The 26829-nt window shown below is 37.0% G+C and overlaps 1 protein-coding gene and 2 pseudogenes across 1 annotated transcript in view; all 3 read left to right on the top strand.

Annotated features, from left to right (window-relative positions):
- Positions 1 to 26829, top strand: part of HCRTR2 (hypocretin receptor 2) — a 200600-nt gene that overhangs the window by 91462 nt on the left and 82309 nt on the right. The window lies entirely within an intron of this gene.
- LOC140530400 (transmembrane protein 116-like) lies at positions 11142 to 12744 on the top strand (annotated as a pseudogene).
- LOC140523671 (eukaryotic translation initiation factor 1A, X-chromosomal-like) lies at positions 23315 to 23742 on the top strand (annotated as a pseudogene).

Genomic DNA, 26829 nt, shown 5'->3' on the forward strand with positions numbered 1-26829 from the left:
TGAGACCTTTGACAAAATGTTTTGTTTTTGCATTGCACTTATTGGTCACCATCACTCTGTAATAATTTTCTTCTAACTAAATAAAATAACTAAGTAAAACTAAAAATCTAAGGTCCTCATTTAAAACTGCAAGAAATATTCAACACCTGTGGCATTTCCGTTCTCTATTTTTAAAGAGCTTGTAATGAATAGAAATATATTTTACCTTCCTCTAATTCCATTAAAAATAGAGAAAGATAAATTCCTTGTAATGAATAGCCATAGTCAAGCAAAACAAATCATCATAATGGCTGTGTACATATGGAAATATACATGCATACCATTCATAATATGCATATATATGTGAATATATGTGCATCACAACAGAACCTCCCCATCCTCCCAGATACCTTTCATAAATGATCTTCCAAATATTTTCCTATGGCCATTTATTTACCTTAGGATTACCAGTGTAGCACACAGGCTGTCCACCTGTTCTCATAACTGGCCCATATACTTTTCCAGTGGAAATTGGAGTGAAGTATGTCATCAGGAAAATAAATCATTGAAGGAGAAGATAGGATGGTCATGAAATGAGAGCAGCTGATACAATGACATTCAGAATGTTGGAGTAATTTTTTTCATGATATGAAAAATGTGAGGAAAGTACTGCTCATAAGATGGCAGGTAACATATCTATGTCATCTTCAAGATAGAGTCTACTTAATGAAGTCATGAGTACTTGAGTAACAGAGGGGCAACAATACATATTTGGAGAAAGTATGAGCTTATTCAGACTTGTACCAAACACTTTTTCACATATCCACCAAGAGATAAAGAAGATGATATGGTGTAGTTTGAAAAACTGGTGAACATTATTTACAGTTTTTAGAACACATGTCCATGTCTTTCCAAAAGTTTTCATAAATGACCATGAAAAATAGTCACACAAGATTGGGAAATATGGATTGATTATGATTTGCACCATGAAAGGAACAACAAAATTGAGATCACAGATGGATTTGAGTATACAGATGGATACATAGATTTCTTCCCCATTATATTGTCAGTTTTTTTATTTTTTTATTTTTTTAAATTAATTTATTTAACTTTTAACATTCATTTTCACAAAATTTTGGGTTCCAAATTTTCTCCCCATTTGTCCCCTCCCTCCACCCCAGAACACTGAGCATTCTAATTGCCCCTATCACCAATCTGCTCTCTCTTCTATCATCTCTCCCTTCCCTTGTCCCCATCTTCTCTTTTGTCGTGTAGGGCCAGGTAACTTTCTATACCCCACTGCCTGTATTTCTTATTTCCTAGTTGTATGCAAGAACAATACTCAACAGTTGTTCCTAAAACTTTGAGTTCCAACTTCTCTTCATCCCTCCCTCCCCACCCATTCCCTTTGGAAGGCAAGCAATTCAATATAGGCCATATGTGTGTAGTTTTGCAAATGACTTCCATACTAGTTGTGTTCTGTAAGACTAACTATATTTCCCTCCATCCTATCCTGCCCACCATTGCTTCTATTCTCTCTTTGGATCCTGTCCCTCCCCAAGTGTTGACTTCAAATTGCTCCCTCCTTGCCTTGCCCTCCCTTCCGTCATCCCCCCCACCCTGCTTATCCCCTTATCCCCCACTTTCCTGTACTGTAAGATAGGTTTTCATACCAAAATGAGTGTGCATTTTATTCCTTCCTTTAGTGGAATGTGATGAGAGTAAACTTCATGTTTTTCTCTCACCTTCCCTCTTTTTCCCTCCACTAAAAAGTCTTATGCTTGCCTCTTTTATGAGAGATAATTTGCCCCATTCCATTTCTCCCTTTCTCCTCCCAATATTTTTCTCTCTCACCGCTTAATTTCATTTTTTAAAGATATGCTCCCATCCTATTCAACTCACTCTGTGCTCTCTGTCTTGTGTGTGTGTGCGTGTGCATGCATGTGTGTGTGTGTGTGTGTGTGTGTGTGTAATCCCACCCAGTACCCAGATACTGAAAAGTTTCAAGAGTTACAAATATTGTCTTTCCATGGAGGAACGTAAAGAGTTCAACTTTAGTAAGTCCCTTATGACTTCTCCTTGCTGTTTACCTTTTCATGCTTCTCTTCATTCTTGTGTTTGAAAGTCAAATTTTCTTTTCAGCTCTGGTCTTTTCATCAAGAATGCTTGAAACTCCTCTATTTCATTGAAAGACCAATTTTTCCCCTGAAGTATTATACTCAGTTTTGCTGGGTAGGTGATTCTTGGTTTTAGTCCTAGTTCCTTTGACTTCTGGACTATCCTATTCCACGCCCTTTGATCCCTTAATGTAGAAGCTGCTAGATCTTGTGTTATCCTGATTGTATTCCCACAATACTTGAATTGTTTCTTTCTAGCTGCTTGCAATATTTTCTCCTTGACCAGGCAACTCTGGAATTTGGCCACAATGTTCCTAGGAGTTTCTCTTTTTGGATCTCTTTCAGGCAGTGATCAGTGGATTCCTTGAATACGAATCTTAGGGCAGTTTTCCTAGATAATTTCATGAAAGATGATGTCTAGGCTCTTTTTTTGATCATGGCTTTCAGGTAGGCCCATAATTTTTAAATTGTCTCTCCTGGATCTATTTTCCAGGTCAATTGTTTTTCCAATGAGATATTTCACATTATCTTCCATTTTTCCATTCTTTTGGTTTTGTTTTGTGATTTCTTGGTTTCTCATAAAGTCATTAGCCTCCATCTGTTCCATTCTACTTTTGAAAGAACTGTTTTCTTCAGTGAGCTTTTGAACCTCCTTTTCCATTTGGCTAATTCTGCTTTTGAAAGCATGCTCCTCATTGACTTTTTGGACCTCTTTTTCCAATTGAGTTAGCCTATTTTTCAAGGTGTTATTTTCTTCAGCATTTTTTTGGGTCTCCTTTAGCAAGCTGTTGACATGCTTTTCATGCTTTACTTGCGTGTCTCTCATTTCTCTTCCCAGTTTTTCCTCCACCTCTCTTACTTGATTTTCAAAATCCTTTTTGAGCTCTTCCATGGCCTGAGTCCATGGAATATTTCTTTTGGATGTTTGGGATACAGCAGCCTTGATTTCCATGTTGTTCCCTGATAGTAAGCATTGTTCTTCCTCATCAGAAAGGAAGGGAGGAGATATCTGTTCACCAAGAAAGTAACCTTCTATGGTCTTATTTTTTTTTTCCCTTTTCTGGGCATTTTCCCAGCCAGTGACTTGACTTCTGAGCTTCTTCTTCACACCCGCCTGGCCTCCAGATCCCCCCAGCCAGTGCTTGGGGTCTGAGATTCAAATGCTGCTTCCCAACCTCAGAGTTTTGGTCAGGGGCAGGGCTGCTAATCAGTGTGAGATTAAGTTCAGGTGCTCAGGTCAGGTCAGGGCCACCTCACGGGCTCAGTTCCCTCAGGGGGTTTATGTGAGACCTTCAACAAGGGATCTGAGCTCCTGCCTGCTTTGGGTGCCCCTGTCCACCACCACCCCCGCTGCTGCCTCCCGAGGGGACCCGAGCCGTGGGGACACCCCACTCCCCTCTCGGCCACCCAAAAAAGACTCTCTCACCAACCCTTGTCACCTGTGGGTTGAGGGACCTGCATGGCTGCTGGAGATTCTGTCCCTGAGTCCTGCTGGGATCCGCTCCTTTAGGTGCCCTGTGGCCAAGACAGGGCTGGGCTCTGCTCTGGGTCTGGTGCTTGACGGACCCTTTGGGTCAGTTTTTCAGGGTTCTCTGGAACAGAAATCTCCTCCACTCCATTGTTCTGTGGCTTCTGCTGCTCCAGAATTTGTTGGGAGTTCTTCTTTACAGGTAATTTATGGGCTGTGGGTTTGGAGTTAACATATGTGTGTCTTTCTACTCCACCATCTTGGTTCCTTCCCCCATATTGTCAGTTTTACAAAAAAAAAAAGTTTTGCAGTTAAATGTCTCCCAGCACCTGGTAGAGTTCTCTATATAGAAATTGCCTTAAAAATATTGCTTGAATGAATAGATGAGATTAGACAAGGATTTTCATCTTCCTAAAATTATGTGAGTATTATTTGTCTTGTTTAGAGATTTCCTTATAGGCTAGTAGCCATTAATAAATGCTTGCTTATTGATTGACTTTTGAAGCGAACATTAGAAATCAGAAAGAGTCCAGCCTCCTAACTTCAAAGATGAAGAAATTGAAAACCAGTACAGTGAATTATTCAAAGTCACAAGTAACACATCTGTGACTGAAATTTAAGCCCTTGATCTTTAAATGCAATACTCTTCCCATCAGGGCTCCCCAAATGTATAAAATGTATACAAAAAGTATAATGAGAAGATTTTTAAAAATTAAAGATAGAAGGCAAACCATAAAACAAATATGAAAAATTGTTCCCAATGAATTTACAATCAGAGTGAGGGAAGGAGGTGTTGAAGGAAAATGGCATAGACTATTGCTTGTACACAAATAGGTAGGATGCAAGGTTAAATGGAATAAGAACAAAGGATAAATCCAATTGGAAACATTGAGAGTAAATTTCAGAAAATCAAGGAAAGAGTCTTGAAGGAGATGGCTGATTTCATCTTTTATGGATGAGATGTATTTTATCAGTTGGAGATATTGAGGTAATTTAGTATATGTAATATAAATGCGTAGAGGGAAAAGAAAGCCCAGTGAGATCAGGCAACAACTGCATTACTACTTTGATTGGCTTATTGAAGCTATGAAGAGCAGCAGTAACAAATAAAGCTGGAGGAGTAAGGAGATAATTTTGGAGACAGACTGTGAATTGCTTTTAACAGTCAACTTAAGGTATTCCAAAGGGGACCACTGAGGTCTTTTGAACAGTGGATTGACATTTTGAAACCAATGTACTTGGAAAGCTAAATTTGAAACTGTGTGATGGATTAAATTGGGAAAATACTAGAGGCAAGGAAACATATTAAGAGGGTGCTACAACTACCTTGTGAGGAGTGAACAGATTCTGAATTGAAATAGTGGTTACTTGAGTGGAAAGGACAGGATTGATGTAGGATATATTCTAGAAGTAGAATAGGTAGGATTTGTCTGTAATTAGATTGGGAGAGTAGTGGAGAGAGAGGAACGGGGCCATCAATTTTTTAAATAGTGAATTTGGGAGAAAAGTCTGATTTGGGGCTAAAGATCATCAATTTTAGAAATACTGATTTTGATGTTTCATTGGAACATTCACCTGGTATAATATTTTTAAAGAAATAACCTTGGATTTTGAATCAAAGAACCTGCTTTCAAATAAATTCTGACTACTTATATAAGACTGTTGTGGGGCCGTGAGAAACTAAGTCAACAAATCAATCATTCCACCCCACTTATAGTGGTTAGTAATATACTGTAGTCCTGATATGATCATCTGCTGAAAAGTTCTCTATTGAATGAATTGATCAACCAATCAAAAGGATTAAACTAATATATGCCCTAGCCATCTTTTATAAAGTAGCAAATCAGTTAGGATTCACAAATTCCAGGGATGAGTCAGGAGCAATTACAGCCATGTCCCTGAGAGAAAATATTTAGGAGGGGAAAAGAAGAGTTTTGGTTTCCCCACCTGCTCCCTTAACCAGAGGAAGACCCAGTGAGCTTCAAATGATTAGGGGGTTTAGACTTCTTGTCTGCTTTCTACTAGTGCCTTCCAAAGAGCAATTACTGCTGAAGTGTCTCTCTTGGAGCAAAGGAAAAACAAAAACTCTACACCATGAGGACAGACATTTTCATGACTTTACAAGGTGATTGGTAGTAAACAAAAATATAACTAAAGGGAACTGTTCAAGGGCCCCTGAAAAAGGAGAAAAGAAATTCTATGAAAAAGATCTTCAGGTGCTGTGAGCTATCCATTTTGCCATATATAATCCAAGCTTCAGATCACTTTCCCCAGGACTTTGTGTGAAAGTATGCCCTCAGTTTGTGGTGATGTTTTATACCAACTCTTCTTACATGACTTAAGTAAATTCCCAATTCTGAAAGCTAATTAAGTCTGTCTTTCTAATTAACTTAAACTGATAATTATTGGATAGAAACATACTAGTAGGGGCTTTTGAACTATAATATTAGAAGATCATAACAAATTTTCAGGTCCTTATAATTTGGAAGGGATATATAATAACCATTCATTGAAGACCTGACTTGTCAGTGTAATGGTTGTGATCAAGATGATTGATGTCTATGAATCTTAGTTTCCATGGTTTTTAAAATGGGGAAGAAATACTAGATCATAATTTTAGGGCCCTTAGAAGTTAATGAGTCCATCTCCATTTTACACATGAAAAAGTTAAGAACTGGAAGTACTAAGTCACTTACCTTGAGTCAGATATCTAGTAAGCATCCAGGGCAAGATTCCAACACAGAATATCTTGATTGGGTCCAATATTCTTTTCCCTTCACCATACTGCTTTGCAAGGAGTTCTAACATTCCTAATAGCTCTAAATTCAAAGAGTGAAATGGGGTCAGTCAATCAATTGGATAGGCTTGAAGCTCAGTCTAGATATAAGACATTGAACTTCATTTTTCTGATCATTTAGCCTGGAAGAAATAAGCAATGGAGTAAATATAGTGAGAGAAAACGAAGAGGCCAAGAACAGATTCTTATTGGGGAGGTGAAGGAAGAAGATTAACTAAGAAAGAAAGGGTCAAACAAGGAGGAAATGAAATAGTATACCTATAATGAAAATTGAGGGGATAGCAGTGCTAAATGTCAGAAGAATATCAAAGGGGATGAAGATTTAAGAATGGTCCCAAGATTTAACAATTAGAAAGTCAGTGATGATATGACAGAAAGGTATTTCCCTGGAGAGGTGGGAATAAAAGTTATATTGCTTAGGGTTGGTGAGAATGTACAATTAAGGAAGCAGAGGCAGCATGCATAGACAATCTTTCCAGAAGTTTATAAGCGAAATGAGGAAAGGTATTGGACAATACCTTGAAAATGTCTCAGTTTCAAGGAAGGGATTCTCTTCTCCCTTCTGTTAATCTAGGAAGACCTAAACATTTATCAGCAGAGGGAAAAGATCCCTAAGAGAAAAGGATTTAAAAAAGGATTAAAGAATATCCATGATTCAAAGGGACAAGGGAGATGCAAGTGAGTCACTAGTGAAGGTTTGAACCTTGGCAAAAAAAGTGGGCCAACTTATTCTCTCAAACTGGAGGAAGGGAAGAGAATCAGTAAGAAATTAATCAACATTGGAGGTGTGGAGAAGCAGAAGTGAAGAGAAAATTCACTTCAAAGAGCCTGAGTATGAGTGAAGTAAGAGGCAAGATTATCCATACTAATCCTTATTTTATATATGCTAAAAGTTTTCATGTTCTATGCAGTGGCTTTGTAATTGTCCATTTCAGGAATGCTTTTTTCTTTCTATTTAGATTATAATCTTATTGGACACAATAATTAGATAATTAGACTTATTTGATCCATTTCCAGAAGGTAGACATGGAAAAAACAAGAAGTTACAGGGAAACAGATTCTGTATCTATGAAGGAAAGATCATTATAATGAAAACTATCCAAGCATGGAATCATACTTAGGAAATCACAGGTTGTGTGTCACTACAGCATTGGAGATATTTAGTCCTCAAGAGGACAACTTGTTAGGCGTGTTGTAGAAATGATTCCTTGATTGCCAGAGAGATTGAAATAAATAATTCCCTTCAACGCTAACATTCTATGCTTCTGCCAACACTATATTGTTTTAACAATTGGCACTCAGTTATTGTTTATTAAATGAAAGGATGGATTAATATCATTTTGCTTTCTAACTCTTTGCCACAACCAGATATATTGAAGCAGCAAGATGGTGCAGTGGATAAAGTACTAGATCTGGAGGCAGAAAGACTTGTCTTCCTAAGTTCAAATCTGGTCTCAGAAACTTACTAGCTGTATGACCCTGAGCAAGTTACTTAGCTCTGTTTGCCTCAGTTTCCTCAGTTATAAAATGAGCTACAGAAGGAAATGGCAAATCATTTCAGTATTCCTGACAAGAAAACCTCAAATGGAGTCACGAGGAGTTGGATAAGATTGAACAAAAACAATAGGTACTGATTTGGAATTTTATTTTATTTATTTGTCTACAATCCTAGAATCAATTTAGCTCTTAAAATCATTGAAATTAAATTTTCTTCATTACATATTCTTGGATATTATCTGAGCTTTAACAGTGCCATAATGGGTTGTAGTTTGGAATTTATAGTTTTAAAGTCTGTGAACAAATGTGGTGTGCTGTGATAATGATACAGCATTCTGTTTGCCTGAGATGATCCATGTCTTTGCCTAATTAGAAAATGGGAATGGACATCCACATTTAAACATATATCCTATAAAGCCCCTTCATTAATGGCTGAATCCTATGCCTGCATAGTCTGAAAGTTCTGGAAGAGTTGCCCACAGTATTATCCACACCATCTCTTGATTTTGGTATAAATCACGAGACTCAAATTCCTTTTAATACTTTAAGGTAATGGTGTTAGCAGTTCCTGGTTTCTGCTATGATATGTATTAAAATGCTCCTAGATTACATCTGTAATATAATAGAATCATATGAAAATTCATAATATATTAAATGACCTTAATGATCAATGATCCTTTATTAAACATCAGATTCCTTCATTTCTCCCTTCCCTTCCCCAGTACCTAGTAACTATTTTGTATATGGCCATTTCATAATAAATATTTGTTGAAAGAATGACTAGGATTGCTTTTATTAATAATTTTACACATTCATATATAACCGTATGGTTTGCCAAGTATTTTATTTGTCTGATCATCACAAAAAACATGTGTGTGTGATGGAGTCAAGGTAACAATGAAGGTAACAACCTTGTTTCAGTTTCCCCAAAACCTCTCCTACAATGACCATAGAAATTGTGCCAAATGGAATTCTGATCAAGAAAGGCAAGAAAAAGTCACAGTGAGTGATTTTTTTTTTCCAACTCAGAGTCACTTAGGAAGATAGATGAAGCAGACAGCAATGTGGGGTCTGACCAGAAGCACAGCAGTAGATGTGGCAGGATGGTGGTGGTTGTTGTCCTTTGTCTTTGAGGACTAAAATGACATCACCATTGTAAAGTGAAATTTCAGTGTGCCCGACTGTGGTTAATCAGACCAATACTAGCTTGGAATGCTCTACCACAGGTTGAGCACAGATAGTCCCTATGAATATTTGGGGTGGATATCCCATATTTGCACATCTTGCGTTTACTTTGTGCTGTTTCAATTCTGCTTTGCTCAAAGAGCTTAGTACCTTTTCTTATGTGGGCACACCATGCTGAGCAGTCCTGTGCCAGTGTTTCCCATGTTGCACAGTCAAATCCAAAGTTCTTGAGAGAGACCTTGAGAGTGTCCTTGTATCATTTTTTCTGGACACCATGTGATCACCTGCTCCATGCAAGTTCTCCATAAAATAGTCTTTTTGGCAAGTCTACATTTTGCATTCAAACAACGTGGCCAACCCATTGGAGTTGCACTGTCTGAAGCATAGTTTGAATACTTGGCGATTCAGGTTGAGCAACGACTTCAGTGTCTGGTACCTTATCCTGTCAGGTGATCCTCAGAATCTTCCTAAAACAGTTCAAATGGAAGTGATTCAGTTTTCTGGCATGGTGCTGGTAGACTGTCCATGCTTCACAAGCATATAACAATGAGGTCAGCACAATGGCTCTGTAGACCTTCAATTTGGTAGTCAGTCTAATACCTCTTCTCACCCAAACCTTTCTTCGGAGCCTCCCAAACACTGAGCTAGTTCTGGCAATGAGTGCATCAACCTCATTGTTAATGTGTACATCCCTGGAAAATATACTGCCAAGGCAGGAAGTGATGACAAGCAATAACAGTAGCTGAGAGGAACAGCCCAGCATCCAGGGATGGTAAGGGGACTGAACTCCTGGGCACAAAGAAATCACTGGAGATTCCTTTACAAGAATAGGGGTCATTTAGTAGCTCTGTCACTCTCAGACCAACAATGTATTGAACAGTTCTCTCTCTGGATCACATCTTATTGAAGCATTGAAAATTTACGGCACTTTAGACTAAGTTGCAAAAGCAGCAAGAGGACATAAAAGACAGAATCTCAGACTGTCACAGAAGTCACAGAAGTGACAGAATCAAACCCTATAAAAAATTGCAATGTCAAAAAGTAGGCTAGGAAAACTGAGTAAATGATGAAAATCATGCATGGCAGTTGCTTTTTTGCTCTCTTTTTAAAGTTGGGGAAACTGAGGCTCATAGAAGTTGTGACCTTAAGGTCATACAGCAAATATTTGAGAATAGATTCCTACCCAGGTCATGATTTCAGGTCCAATCCACTTTTCACTTTGACATGATGCTTCTTCATTATCAATCACCTAACTTAGACTAGTTCTCAGGAGTTTGGCATAGATTCATAGGATCATAGCTTTAGAGTTATAAGGAGCCCAAAGGCTATCTTGTTTACTCACATCAGTTTACTAATAAGGAAATTGGTATGAAGAGGTCACCTAGGTGGTAAAGGACTGATTTGGACTTAAGCCTTCATACTTGAAAACCCATGCTCAGTTAAGATCTAGATAAATTTTACAAGTACGAAAACAAAAAAAGTGAAATGCAAAGTTGAGTAATCAACATTTTAGTTAACATTTGTGTTCTGTTTTTCTTTACCTGGAATATATAATTTGGTTTCCTTGTCTAGTTCTTTTAGTTTTCAACTATTTTCCATTTCTTTATTTGAATTGATAGTAATTTCTACTTCTTTTGAACTTCCTTGCTGACAATCTTATAGAATTCATCTAAAGCTATTCTGTCCTGAAGCATGTCCTCAGGGCTGACAATATAATTAAAAGTGTCACTTAGTTAATCTAGCAAACCAGTACTGGCAAATGATCCAAAGGAATAATGTTAGAAAACACCTCAATTCAATTCAACACATATTGTCTAAGCGCCTACTTAAATGCTCTTCTAAGTACTTTGTGTACAAAGATAAAAATTAAATAGTCCATGCCCTCGACTAATTTATGTTCTACTGGGTCATAATATATATATGTATGTGTGTGTGTGTGGTTGTGTGTGTGTGTGTGTGTGTGTGTGTGTGTGTGTGTACTACTTTGCCTATATCTTACCTTCAGGGAGGAATAATTTAATGTAGCAATTGGATATTATTTATTGGACAAAATTTAATATCATCAAATGAGATGCAATAGCTTTCTTTGATGTTGCTTGAAATCTGATTGACTTTTAGACAGGTATTCTATCTCATCCTAAACTCTTTTTTTTTTCACTTCCTGTAAATCAGTGTTATCTCTTTTAAGATTTTTTTCTGTCTGGAGATCACTGGGACTCTGGGCCCCATGGCCCTCCCATCTGAGGCCAGCTACTTCCAAGACAAATGGGACTTGGTTTTTTCTGTGATACAAGAGATACAGTTTGTCATGGCTACTCTCAGCATTATAGGATTAAGTTCAATCATTGCGTATACTTTCTTCCAGAACATAATAAAGTCTCCAGAGGTGAGACCACTTTTATGCTTGAGTTTCTTGGACCTGCTTCTGGGGATGTGTTGGCTTCTAGGGGCTCTGCTGTATGGGACCCTGATGGCCAGTGAGGACGTGGTCTGTTATAACCTTCAAGCCACAGGTCAGATCTTCTACATCTCATCCTTTCTCTACACTGTCAACTTCACATGGCACCTTTACATGGACCTGAAGGTGAAATACAATCAGAATGTCTACTTGGTCCCCTCAATGAACTACACCTCCCGAGTTGGATGGATAGCTGTTGTTTTGTCCAGCCTAATTCCTCTGCTGCTGATGGCCCCTATATTCTACCTGGGAAACAGCAGTGAATGTTTCCATAACTTCAGCCAGTCATAGGTGTCTCCTGATGCACTCACCGCCCCCAGCCATGGCTGAACTCCTGCCTTCTGCCAGCACTTTGGTCTGCAGAAACCTCTACTTTTAGGGGCTCATTGTCCTCCTGACTAGCTTCCTGCTCAGCCTCCTCGCCATTGTGGCATTACTCATTCAGGCCCAGATACTTTATAAGAGGTTTGTGAAGTCCCCTGGCTTCCTGGGTGATGAGCAGTGGGCTGCGATCCTTGTGGTGGAGCACCAAGTGTGTTTCTATCCAGCTGCCTTCTTTTGCTGTTGGGGTCCAGCTGCCATCTTGGTGATCATCAAGCTGACCAAGCCAGAGAACACCCAGCTACACATGGCTCTCTATGTTCTCCAGGCTCTCACAGCAGTATCCCAAGGTTTGCTCAACTGTGGGGCTACGGCTGGACGCAATGTAGATTCCACAGGCTCAGGCGGGAGGCGCGGAGGGATGCAGACACCCAGACTTCCCTTATGCTCCCAGAAGAGGTTTTACACTGGTTGTCTAGCTAGACCTACTCCAGCAGATGCTGCCTCTACCATCCTCTGTAATTTGAGAGGGACTGAAGCCACTAAGGTGGGGACACTCTGCAGTATTGTGCCAGGCAGTGATGGTGAGGAGGGCCATGGGATACTGCCACTAGGAGCTGCTTGGAACTCTGGTCATCCCTGTTCCTTCTCCCCTCCCAGTGCCCCAGCATTTCAGGCCTCAGAGGATTATCAATTTTGGAGCATGGAGAGTAGTGCCTGGGTTGGTTATCAGTTGCACTGGGTAGAGTCTCTTCTCAGCTATGTTTCTCTTTTGTCACCATTCATTTCTAGTTGTAAAGATCTCAGTTCAAGGAGATGGGCCCACCCCCACCTCCTGGGATGGCTAGCATTACCTCAAGAAGGCTCAGAATTGTGGAGCTCTCTTGTGGAAACAACAGAAACCCCAGATAATTATTTATAAATGTTATTGTTAGATGTGCATCTCTGTTCCCTTGGATGTGGGGAGGAATAAACTCTTCCTCCAACACCTTGTCTAAGATTAACCACAAAAAAAAAAAAAAAAGATTTTTTTTCTAATTACCTTTCTTTGTCAGTGTCAACCTTGATTTTCTAAACTGATTTCAAATTTATTGCTTATTTACATAATGCATATGGTTATATATGTAAATATGCATGTATATGTCTACATGTGTATATATACATATAAGTTGAGGGTAATAGAAGAAATGGATATATGTATTTGACACAAAAAATCTATTCATAAACATTAGAGCAATTAGTTCTACAGTGGATACAAACCTGGAATGCATTGCAAACACCACGAAATATAAAAAAACAGTACAATGAAACTCAGAAATTTAAATATGTATATTTGTTTGTGTGTATATGTGTATATATATACACACACATCTATATACACATATACATATATATAGTATATTATTAGAAGTGGAACTGTTATTTCATTGACATGGGGAACTCCTGAACAAGCAAAATCCCTTGACCAGTGTAAATTGACATATTCTCTACAACTCTTATAGAGTTGCCTAGAGTGTGGAAAGTTTTAGTGACTTGACCTCAGACATCAGTATGTCAGAAACCAGACTTGAAGACAGGTCTTCTGGTTCCCAGATGTACTATAGCACATGAGCTAACCTTAAAGCTAGAATTGCAGAGTTTCTTTCTGCTGTTTTGTCAGTACTCTGTAATGGTTACAATCTTTTTTATTGAATGTTAAATGTTGATTTAATTAATACCCTTTTTATTCCATCCTTTGGGTCATGAATAAACATGTAGAAACCTTACTGACAAGTTAGTTGGCATAAATACTAAATAAGCACTTCTCACTATTTACTTCAGCTAATAGTTGATTTTAAAATGTTTTTCATTCATTATCATGAAAGAGGAAAATTTCTCATATGTAGGCCAGTAAGTAGCAATAAGCTGCTAGCAAAATATCTACTGAAGATGAATAACAAGTAAACCAGCGTAAGGTTTGAAATAGACATGTTTTGGACTCAGCATCTTTGACTCCTGTTACATTCTTTACAAATTCATTTAGAATCAATCATTTCCACTAAGGATGTCATTCTCCCACAACCCTGAGAAGGCGTTTCCAGCATGGAAGCTATTAGACTGGGAATCTTTATTCTTAAGCATAACCATTTTCATCCCATAAATATCAATGCAAAGTATGAAAAGGAAATAACCTGCAAAGGAAGATAAAGCAAGAGAAGTGATGCTCTCTTTCTTATAAAGGTTTACCTCAGATGACAGTATGTGAGGAAAAATCAATAAACAAGTAGAAGTAAGAACTTGTAAATGTTCTATAACTCTTTTCCCATCCTTATTATTCTCTGAGTTTCTTCTGCTGCTGCCCTCCCTTTTTTCTTTTATATTATTTTCATTCTCCTTCACTTGCCTTTTCTTTCCTACATTCATTATACTAAAATTCAAAGACAGGTTTAAGAGGTCCTTGGAGTACTCTCTTTCAGGTTTCTGGAACAGTAGAGTAGTATTCCTGGCCTTGCATAGGAGGTGAGATGGGAAAGAATTTCCCCCACAGGTGACTAATTCAGTAACCTCAGTTACTGAACAACTGTTTTTAGCAGTAGGTATTGTAAATGGGAAAGGGCATAGTGAGTTTAATAGTTTTGTCACTCTCTGCTTTTTCCTTTTCGATGACCTCTTTGATCCCTTACCTTTTCACATATTTGTCTTGAAAGAACTTCACTAAATCTATTTTGCAATGTAAGGTGAACTACTCAGCCCGAAAATAACCTTTGGAAAAAAAAATAAAAGCTGCATTATTTTGAAGGGTCAAAGGGTAGCAAAATGTCATCGATGCTCACTGTGTTCTTACTCTATGAGCTATATTTATTCCTGGACCAACATAAAATTCCAAGAGATCTTTCACTGCACTGAAGAAAAATAAGACAAAAATTTCAAGAGTACTTCATTAATAAAGAGATTAGAATTTACAGCAGAAAGAGGACTTAGCGTTTATCTATTCTAAACCCCTCATTTTGTAGATTAAAAAAAAAAACAAAACAAGTTGTTGAGAAGTTAAATGACTCATTCAAGATCATACAGATAGTAAATAACTGAGTCTGGATTTGAACACTGTTTCTCTGATACCCCATCCAGTGTTAATTGCATTATATTTTCTGTGTTTGTCTGGTATGAAGCAGAGTACTTTGCTTTAGGTAGAAATGGTCTTCCTATAGAAACCATCTTATTCTGTGCTAACCTACCAAAGACTTAGAGCTGAGTAGGACTTTCAATTACTTCCCTTTCATTTTAAAGATGAGAAAGCTGAGGTTTTGAGAGATTAAATGATTGGTTCAACCTTATGCAGGTGGTAGTAGCCCAGCCATGACTCAAACACAGGTTTGATGTTTCTAAATCTTTTCACCAAAATGTCTCTTCTTATCTATCGGCCACACTTTGTAGCAAGTACAAGGGAATTTAGGCTTGGAAATTCAAATCCTACCTCTGATATTTAATTCTTTGGGTGGCCCTGGGCAAGTAATTTATTTAATCTTTATATGCTGTCAGTAATTAAATTACATTTAAGTAACTGGAAAAGTTTTCCATACCAAGAAATCTCCATTTTTGGGTTGGTGGAAAAATATGAAGTAGGGAATTTGTTTGTAACCTGGATCTTTATTTTAATATCTTGATTTCCCAAACTAGATTATAATTCTTTAATACAGAGTCTTTGATATCTAAAACACCTCAGGTGTTGTTGCATGCAATAATGGTTCTTGTTGACTGGATTTCATTTGACAAAAATGAAACAATTAAACATTCAATGGAAGGAAAAGAGGAAATGGTACTCGGAGATCCAACCAACAGTGAAATGAAAGCTTGAGAGGGCCTGTGAATACACATAAGGAGATATTTTGGGTCTGGTGAAGGAGACTAGAAGAGAACTAAGGATGGATATAGCAATAATGATTTGTCGAAAGGGATGATAACTCAACAGCTAGGGGATTATTCTAGTCTAAGGAACAGTCTGGAAAAAGGCCAGCTTGCCTTGGCTCAAGGCATTGTGGTTCTGACAGATAGTGAGGGAGGAGTCAGTTAAGACTCAAAACAAATGCAAAAGTCATGGTTGAGGTGATGAGAGGATTACCAGGACAGTGATGAATAAAAGGATCCCAGAGAAGAGAGAGCATGGAGACTCAGAGGACAATATGAATAATGATATAACCAGAAGAAAATAAGTCAAGCAGAATGAGGGGAGTTTAAAGTGTACATTTTTGGGAAAGGAAATAAAAGTCAGAAAATATTTTTCTTCTCCTCCCAGGGCACTGGAAGAAAAAAAGAGATAGATAAGTAAATCTGGATATCTCAATGTTTTATAGCTTCTTAGACCACCATATTGAAGTGATTCTTTTTCAGGTTTAATTATTCAAATATGCCTTTGTATGTCTATGGGGCTCTTTACTGTCATTTAAATTAGCTTCTTGGTGGTGCTGACTCTTTTAAAGGTATCTTAGTGTAGTGGTCATATGTCTTCTTTATAGTCAAAGCAACTCATCTTTAAAAACTATTTTACCTCTTTCAAACATTAGTACCAATATATTTATTGATGTACTTATTTTTAGAAAAAAAGTAATAGGAAATGATAACATTTTAAAGTATGAACAAAAAGAAACAAACTTTTGAACTGTTCCTGTCTGCTCTTTCCACTTTTTAGCATTTTTTAACTTTGTCCTTACATTTCCTTCCAGCCAACTGAACTATTCGTACTCTGGTAGATTTCTACCTACTGCCCTTTCTTCTTTGAGTTTTGAGGTGTCAGAATTACTAGAAGCAGGCCACTTTGGATGTAAAAACCTTTCAGTTAGCTGAGTGGCTGTCATTAATTGAACTCTCTCAGAGTTTACTGGTAGCACATGTTCAGGTTCTGTTAGAACAAGATCTCCACTTTTTGTTTCGTTTGGTATTTTTGATTCATGCTGACCTGAAAATTCAAGGGGCACAGGACAATGGCCTTTTATAATGGTTCAGTGGCTTCAAGAGGAGACTTGGTGTCAAAAAGACTTGACTAGAAATCCAACATGATATATCTACTATTTGTGTGACTTTGGGCAAGTCATTAAATCACTCTTATGCCTCAGTTTACTTATTGTTAAAATAGGGACAATAATAATAATACATATCTCACAGAATTGTCATGAGGATCAAATGATTTGATACATGAAAATAATTTTGCAATCCTTAAGGTGTTATATAAATGCTAGCTATTATAGAATAATGAATAATAATAAAACCAGTTATTTATGGACTTCATTGAGTTCATAGTCTTCTACTTCTCCATTGTACCAACTCAGTGTTATCAACTCCTCATACTCACTCCATAAATTCAATCTGTTGCTGAGTTTTGTATTTTCTGCCTTTGAAGCATCTGTCCTGTATAACACCTTCTCTTCACACACACAAACAGCACCCTGAAGCAAGCTCTAGGATTTCATGCCTGGACTATTGCAATAGATTACTGAATTATTTCCCAGCCTTAAGTCTGTCACCATTCCAGTTCACCTTCTTTTCTTGTTGATAAAGTGAAATTTCAAAAACTCAGATTTATCATTTCCTTCCCACCCACTACTCAATAAACTCCAATGGCTCCCTATTACTTTGAAGATCAAATATGAAATCCTCTTACACATTAATATCCTTTTAACCTTACCCCTTTCTACCTTTACAGTTTTCTTGGCACATGATATTCCATTTCCTAATGTTTCACTGGCTGTCCCATTTGCCAGGAATGATTTCCCTCTTCACGTGGACTGCCTAGCTTCCTGCAACAAGACTCAGCTTAAACTTTACCTTTTCAAAAGGCCTTCATTGGTTTCTACTAATGTTAGTGCCTTCTCTCTTGGACTACCTCCTATTTAGATTGCATACATCTTACATATACATGATTGTTTGCATATTTTCTTCCCTATTATAATGTGAGACTCGTGAGGGTAAGGCACTACTTTTTTCTTAAGGTTTTGAAGCACTTACTCTTAGCCCAGTATCTGGCACATAGTAAATGCTCAATGAATGTTTATCAATCAGTTTAAAAATCCAGTGTTCTCATTCTTTCTGAGTTGAAAAATTATGAGACTATAAAATGTTATTTATTTTCATGATTCTTTTTAGTGAAAGGAATCTCTTCTTTTAGTTTCTAGGCCTTTTCTATTTCCTTATTTTAGTTAGCCTTCCTTTCTTATGTCCTTCTTTACTTCCTTCTATTTTTCCTTCTTTTTTCCTTTCTTCCTTTTTCTTTCCTGTCTCTCATTCTCTTTCTTTCATTCATTCTATCTCTTCTCCTTTTTTCATTTTATGTGTTCCTTTCCTTTATACTGTAACACAATTTCCATGGAGCAAATAGAAGCAGAAAACCAGAAGAAATACCACTGCATCTTCTAACTCTAGCCTTAGGAATATGGAACACATATTATGTTATGATGAACCTATTTTAGTAAAGATGTAATCTTGTTATGAAACATTTCCTTGTCTCACAGATGTTATTTTAAGAATTAGGTACTTAATATAAAATCTTCATTCTAATATAAGAACAAGTATTTGTTATTTTATCTGAATTAGACTGAAAGGAGGTGGGGAGAAAAGTTCCTAAAAATTCTTCCTATTCAAAACAAAACTACAGAATATAATAAGATAATTCAGTCAAAGAAAATCAGTGATGCTTCAGCTCTTTTCTTTGTTTGAATTTTTTTCCATTTTCAAAAATTGGATAATTGCTTCTTATTCTAAATGTGTGTGTGTGTGTGTGTGTGTGTGTGTGTGTGTGTGTGCCTGCATGTGCGTGTGTGTGGTTTTGCACTACGGTAATAGAAAAGAGGAAAGGAATCTGGCTTCGAAGTAAGAGGAATAGAATTTTAATCCCAGCTTTCATACACACTACCTGTATGACCTCAAACAAACCACTTCACCTGAGTTCTTCAACAATAAAATAGAGTTTGATAAATGACTGCTAAGTGTACCAGTCTCAAAGACTTCTTCTAATTTAGTCCCAGCTAATAATGACCAAGATAAAATTTGGGGATGACAGACTTCTTGAGCAATGTCAGCATTTTTTAATACATAGAACCATAAATCTCAAGCTATAATGAATTCTCAACTGGCATTTAGTCTAACCCTCTCATTTTATGGATGAGGAAATTGATGAACAGAGAAGTTCAATGACTTACGTATGGTAATAGGGCAAGACTTTAGCTCTTACCAGGAACATGACAATGATTTTTCCAGTTCATTAAACAAAAATGCTTAATCATTGCAAATGTCCCTCAAACAATACACAAAAGCAAACAAAATATCATCAATAGACTTAAGTGCTCTTTTAAAGCTGTATTACTGTTTGGCAAGAAAGGAAATGTATATCCTTTCTCAATGTTGGTCTGTAGTTGTTTTTGTAGTATTTAGACCTGCTTGAAAATAACTGATGAGTTTTAGACAAGGAAAAGAACCATATATTCATGCAGAATGACATCTCATTCTATTCTGCAATTTTTATTTTTTTTATTTTTTATTATTTATTTTTATTTATTTATTTTTTTAATTATTTTTAATGGTTTACAATCGCTGCCATAAAATTAAGATTTTATCCCCCCACACCTACCCCCCACTACCTTCCTCCCCCACCACGACCACATACAATTCTGTATAGGTTCTACATATACTTTCCTATTGAGTACATTTTCACTATAGTCATGCTATGTAGTCAAAATAAAATAAATGGAAGAAATCATATAACAAATCAAAACATGATACACAAAAACACACATACACACAAACATGATCTGCTACATTCTGTGAATGACTTCCATATTTCTTTCTCTGAGTGTGGAAGGCATTTTGCCTTAGAAATCCACCATTGGGATTTTTTGTTTTAATAAGTTCTTGCATTGTTACCAAATTCCAAGTCTACCAGAAAAAACTCTCACACACTGTGGTCATTGCTGTGCACAAAGTTCTCCTGGTTCTGCTCCTTTCACTCAGCATCAGGTCATATAAGTCCTTCCAGGCCTCTCTGAAATCTTCTTGTTCATCATTTCTTATGGCACAATAGTACTCCATTACATTCATATACCATAATTTATTCAGCCATTCCCCAATTGATGGACATCCCCTTGACTTCCAGTTTTTGGCAACTACAAAGAGTGCTGCTATAAATATTTTTGTACATGTGGGACCCTTTCCCATTTTTATGATCTCTTGGGGATACAGTCCTAGTAGTGATATTTCTGGGTCAAAGGGTATGCACATTTTTGTAACCCTTTGGGCATAGTTCCAAATTGCTCTCCAGAATGGTTGGATGAGCTCACAGCTCCACCAACAATGAATTAGTGTTCCAACTCTCCCACATCCTCTCCAGCATTTATCATTTTCTTGTTCTGTCATGTTTGTCAATCTTATAGGTGTGATGTGGTACCTCAGAGTTGTTTTGATTTGTATTCTGCAATTTTTAATAAGTAAAGAAAAGAGTGGGATGCATACAGGAGAGGGCCTGTACGATTTTAACAATCAGCTCTTCATTGGTGGGAAAAGTGCATATACAGCACATATGAATTAATTTACATTATTACTATTGTCTTGATCACTTTTCTGGAGTCTATAAATAAATAAAATTAGCCTTGATTTATAACACTTTGCAATTTCCTAGGTATAAATACTCACACCGGAAATTTAACAATTGGTTTTCATCAGTAAGTACAAGCTCATCACTTACAGCATTAGATTATAATCCTCACATAACAAATGCACCCATTTCAAAGATTGGTAATGGGACCTTATTTTCAAAATATCTACATTTTGTTATACAGCATGGAAGAGGGGAAGGAGATATAAATTTGAAATTGACTTGGCTTTGGATCTTAACTCTTCTCCTTACTACCTCTATGACCTTGAGCAGGCCAGGTCTCATGAACAGGCCTTAGTGTCCTTACCTGTAAAAATAGGAGTTTAAACTAGATGATTATTAGGCTCCCTTATAGTTCCAAATCTTAGTTTCTCTGTAGAAGTTTATATAAGCAATTTGTGTGTAATGCTAACTTCCCTACACAACCATTGATGAGATTAAAATGAAATTGTACAGAAAAGAACTTTGAAAAGTAAAACAGAAAAAAAAATTCCTATTCATTTACTGACCACAAGATGCAAAATCGCCATGTTGTTATTATTATTTCTAGAAAGGATTTACAAAGTCAATTAACATTCTAAATCTAAATTTCATTCACAAATAGAGGGTTAAATTACTTCATGCATCATCTATGTTTCAAATCAGTTTTGTTTAAAGCAAAATCTATTTAAATGTCACCCTCCCTCTGGTATGAGTGATGAACATATGATTTATACTGCATAACAGCAGAGTTTATCTTTCCAAAAGCTTCCTGGGCTCTTTTCGGATGCTTGGAGCAGCTGCCTGCTGGTTACTCCTTGATTTTGCAGTAGCATCTGCATTATCATGTTAATTAGCTCAGAGCTTCTAACTTCTTCATCTTTTTACACAAGAGGTAGCATGCTATAAGGGAAAATATTCTAGATTTGTGGTTACCCATTGGAAACTGGTGCTGGTGCTTACTAAGTACCTGCATGGTCTCTAACAAGTCATTTAATTCCTTTGAGTCTTTGTTTTCTCATTTGCAAAATGAACTGGTTGGAATACATGTTTTTTTTAATTTCCTACAACTCTAGAAATATCTTATGGTTTCACATCTAAAAGCCCACCCCACCCCATTCCGCTAGATCTTACTTTTCATTTTTTCATGCCCAAACTCTGTTATACATCCCTCTCTTAAAATGTTCTGCCTTAGTTTTCTCTGTCACTCACTCAGCTATAAATAGCCACACTGTCAACTGAACTGGCCTTTTCCCCACCTCCGTTGGTGGGAGTGGGGAAGGGGGAATGGCACACAGGCAATAAGTACTGCATCAATGTATCAGTATTTCTGTTGACTCCATTATAATGCCAAAGATCTATTTCTGACAGAGAAAATTAGTCTCACAACAATAAATGTACCTTTAAGAACTTTGACATCCATTTCAAGGGTACATTCTATGTTTGCCAATGTAAAATCTATTTGCATTAATTTGCTTTTATTTATTCTAATCTCCTGCTCTACCCTACTCCCCTCACCACTAAAAACATCTGGCCCTGAGTTCTTGAAGGTCATGCTATAAGATCACCTTTTCCAGCCTCTAGCAAATTGGAGAAAAAAAGAACACCTTCTTTGCCTATGATCCCAGTGATAGTCTATTGTCTGAGGATCAACCAGCTAAGGATAGAGACTCATCACCATCAAGTTGATTGCTAGGTATTGAAAATGGCTCTTGGTTCTTTCTTTGTACCAACTCCTCTTCTTCTTCCATAGTAACCAGGATAGAGCAGAAAAGTGAGGGAAAGGTACTGAAAATCACACAGTTTTCAGTCTATCTACAAGCAAAACTTCAATTTTTGGTATTTTTAATATAAAATCATTATCTCACTATAGATTGGGGGTTCTTTTTTTTGAACCCCCTGGTCAGTCTGGTAAAGACTATAATCCTTCTGTCAGAGTAATGTGTTTTAAAGTTGTTGAAGAAAATGCAAAATTTCAGTTAGAGATCATTTTTTTTTAAAAAAGCCTTTTTTGCCATCTGTGTTCATGAATACCTGACATCTGTCCATGGACTCCAGGCTCAGAATCCCTACAGTAAATAAAACCAGAAGACACTATAAATTGCAACTAAGTAGCACGGTATCTCTTGGAATGTCCTCAAAGAATCAGTTCATGGAGATGGAAAAATTGGCTTCGTTACCCTTCAAAATCTGCTAGAAGTTTCATTTCACAGGACACTTGATCATCTCACTTTGCAACACTCAGGACAAATGTATGCACAGTGCTAACTATGAAAGAAATTGAAGCTTAGACAACAAAATCTGTTGCAGAAGACGAAGAAGAATGGAAATCATCCAGCAATAATCCAGACAGAATCTACTCTCTGCCAAACACTGTGCTAAGCACTAGAATTAAAAAAAAAAAAAAGGCAAAAGATAGGCCCCACTCCGATGGGGAGAGACAAGATGCAAATAAATATATACAAAAGTAATCAGCAAAGCGAAAACACTAGACTTAGAAGGGCTAGGAAAGGATTCCTGTAAAAGATCAGATTTTAGTTGGGATTTAAAGGAAACTAGGAAAGAAAGTTAATAGAGATGAGAGAGATCATTCTAGGACAGAGAAAATGTCTAGAGCTTAAAGATGGAGTGTTTTTTTCGTGGAACAGTGAAGAGGTCAGTGTCATTGAATTGAAAAACATGTAGCAAAGAATACAGTCAGGCCCTTCCCCCTGGGACTCGCCTCCCCACCCATTCCATGCCCTCCGCAGCTTCCAGCTCTCGACCTAGCACTTGCTCTGCCCTCCCTCTGTGAAGCGGCTCCCTTCTACCCGAACAGGTGAAACCCGCCCACCTGTCCTTCAGAAGAGCCACGGCTCTTGAGGGGGATGGAGACCCTGCAGAGGCCGCCGCACCCATGCCCAAGAATAAAGGTAAGGGATGTAAAAATAGGCGTGGAGGAAAGAATGAAAATGAATCTGAAAAAAGAGAACTGGTCTTCAAGGAAGATGGACCAGGAATATGCCCAGGTGATCAAAATGTTGGGAAATGGACAATTAGAAACAATGTGTTGTGATGTTGTGAAGAGGTTGTCACATCAGAGGGAAATTAAGAAAAAAAGGTAATACATCGAATATTATATTGATTGGTCTCCAAGACTACCAGGATAACAAAGCCGATGTTACACTAAAATACAATGCAGATGAACCAAGAAGTTTAAAGGCATATGAAGAACTTCCAGAGCACACCAAAATCAATGAAACAGACACATTTGTTCCTGGAGGTGATGATAAAATCCAGTTTGATGATGTCGAGGATGATAATGAAGACTTTGATGATATCTGAATTGAACTGGACATTTACATTCCGATTTTTCAACGGATTGTTCTACTTGGATATTTTAATTTGGATTTTTGTCCAAATCCCATCCTGTTAAGAAGAATGAAACTTCGTTAATATGAGTGCAACTTGTTAAACCATACTGACATATTTTCAATGTTTGTTTTAAGATATTTATATTTCTTTAAAAACTGATAATTCTGAATTACCTTAAGTGAAATGTTAAGCCCATTTTGTCTCTTTTTTTTAATTATTTTTTAATGTTTAACAATAACTGCCATACAATTGAGATTTTATCCCCCCCACACCTACCCCCCACTACCTCCCTCCCTCCCCACGACTGCATACAATTCTGTATAGGTTCTATATATACTTTCCTATTGAGTATATTTTCACTATAGTCATGCTATGTAGTCAGACTAAAATAAATGAAAGAAATCATATAACAAATCAAAACATGATAAACAAACACATACACATACACAAACATGATTCACTACATTTTGCGAGTGACTTCCATATTTTTTTCTCTGAGTGTGGAAGGCATTTTGCCTTGAGAACCCACCTATGGGATTTTTTTTTTATAAGAAGTTTTTGCATTATTACAAAATTCCAAGTCTACCAGAAAAAACTCTCACACACTGTGGTCGTTGCTGTGCACAAAGTTCTCCTGGTTCTGCTCCTTTCACTCAGCATCAGGTCATATAAGTCCTTCCATGCCTCTCTGAAGTCTTCTTGTTCATCATTTCTTATGGCACAATAGTACTCCATTACATACATATACCATAATTTATTCAGCCATTCCCCAATTGATGGACATCCCCTTGACTTCCAGTTTTTGGCAACTACATAGAGTGCTGCTATAAATATTTTTGTACATGTGGGACCCTTTCCCATTTTTATGATCTCTTGGGGATATAGTCCTAGTAACGATATTGCTGGGTCAAAAGGTATGCACATTTTTGTAACCCTTTGGGCATAGTTCCAAATTGCTCTCCAGAATGGTTGTATGCGCTCGCAGCTCCACCAACAATGAATTAGTGTTCCAACTCTCCCACATCCTCTCCAGCATTTATCATTTTCTTGTTCTGTCATGTTTGCCAATCTTATAGGTGTGATGTGGTACCTCAGAGTTGTTTTGATTTGCATCTCTCTAATCAATAGTGATTTAGAGCATTTTTTCATATGATTATAGATAGCTTTAATTTCTTCCTCTGAAAATTGCCTGTTCATATCCTTTGACCATTTATCAATTGGGGAATGACTTGTATGATTATACATTTGGGTCAGTTCTCTATATATTCTAGAAATGAGGCCTTTATCCCCGAGCTTAGCTGTAAAAATTCTTTCCCAATTTACTACATCCCTCCGGATTTTGTTTGCATTGGGTTTGGTTGTGCAAAAACTTCTCAGTTTAATGTAATCAAAGTTATCCATTTTGCATTTCATAATGCTTTCTATCTCTCCTTTAGTAAAGAATTCTTCCCTTCTCCATAGATCTGATAAATACACTATTCCTTGCTTCTCCAGTTTATTCATGGTATCAATCTTTATACCTAAATCATGTACCCATTTGGACTTTATTCTTGTGTACGGTGTCAGGTATGGGTCTATGCCTAATTTCTGCCACACTGTTATCCAGTTTTCCCAGCAATTTGTGTCAAACAATGAGTTCTTATCCCAGAACCTGGGGTCCTTGGGTTTATCAAACAGAAGGTTGCTATATTCCTTACCTACTGCATCTTGAGTGCCAAGTCTATTCCACTTGTCTACCTCTCTGTTTCTTAGCCAATACCAAGTGGTTTTGATAATTGCTGCTTTATGGTACAGTTTGAGGTCTGGTAGCGCTAGGCCACCTTCCCAAGCATTTCTTTTCACTAGTCCCTTTGATATTCTGGACCATTTGTTTTTCCAAATGAATTTTGATATTATTTTATCCAGCTCTAGAAAATAATTGTCTGATAGTTTAATTGGTATGGCACTAAATAAGTATATTAATTTAGGTAGAATTGTCATTTTTATTATATTAGCACGGCCTACCCATGAGCAACTAATGTTTTTCCACTTACTTAAATCTGACTTTATTTGCGCAAAAAGTGTCTTGTAATTGTGTTCATATAATCCCTGGGTTTGTTTTGGCAGGTAGACCCCTAAGTATTTTATACTGTCTACCCTAGCTTTAAATGGGATTTCTCTTTCTATCTCTTGCTGTTGGACTTTGTTGCTAATACATAGGAACGCAGAAGATTTGTGTGGGTTTATTTTGTAACCAGCAACTTGCCAAAGTTGTTTATTAATTCAAGTAATTTTTTACTTGAATCTCTGGGATTCTCTAGGTAAATCATCATATCATCTGCAAAGAGTGATAACTTAGTTTCTTCTTTGGCTATTCTTATTCCTTGAATATCTTTATCTTGCCTAATTGCTACAGCTAACATTTCTAGTACCATATTGAATAATAGTGGTGATAATGGACAACCTTGTTTCACCCCTGATCTTATTGGGAATGCATCTAGCTTATCCCCATTGCATTTAATGCTTGCTGAAGGTTTTAGATAGATACTGCTTATTATTTTATGGAAAGTTCCCTTTATTCCTACGTTCTCCAGTGTTTTTAGTAGGAATGGGTGTTGTATTTTGTCAAAAGCTTTTTCTGCATCTATTCAGATAATCATGTGGTTTTTGTTAGCTTTGTTGTTGATGTGATTGATAATGCTAATAGTTTTCCTAATATTGAACCATCCCTGTAGTCCTGGTATGAATCCTACCTGATCATAATGTATTAATCTCATGATAAGATGCTGTATTCGTTTTGCTAAAATCTTATTTAAAATTTTTGCATCTATATTCATTAGGGAAATTGGTCTATAATTTTCTTTCTCTGTTTTGTCTCTTCCTGGTTTGGGTATTAAAACCATATTTGTATCATAGAAAGAATTTGGGAGGACTCCTTCTTCCCCAATTTTCAAAAATAGTGTATGTAGTATTGGAATTAACTGTTCTTTAAATGTTTGATAGAATTCACTTGTGAATCCATCTGGCCCTGGAGATTTTTTCCTAGGGAGTTCATTGATGGCTTGTTCAATTTCTTTT

The sequence above is a fragment of the Notamacropus eugenii genome, chromosome 2 (genome assembly GCF_028372415.1).
Source record: "Notamacropus eugenii isolate mMacEug1 chromosome 2, mMacEug1.pri_v2, whole genome shotgun sequence".
Classification (NCBI taxonomy): Eukaryota; Metazoa; Chordata; class Mammalia; order Diprotodontia; family Macropodidae; genus Notamacropus; species Notamacropus eugenii.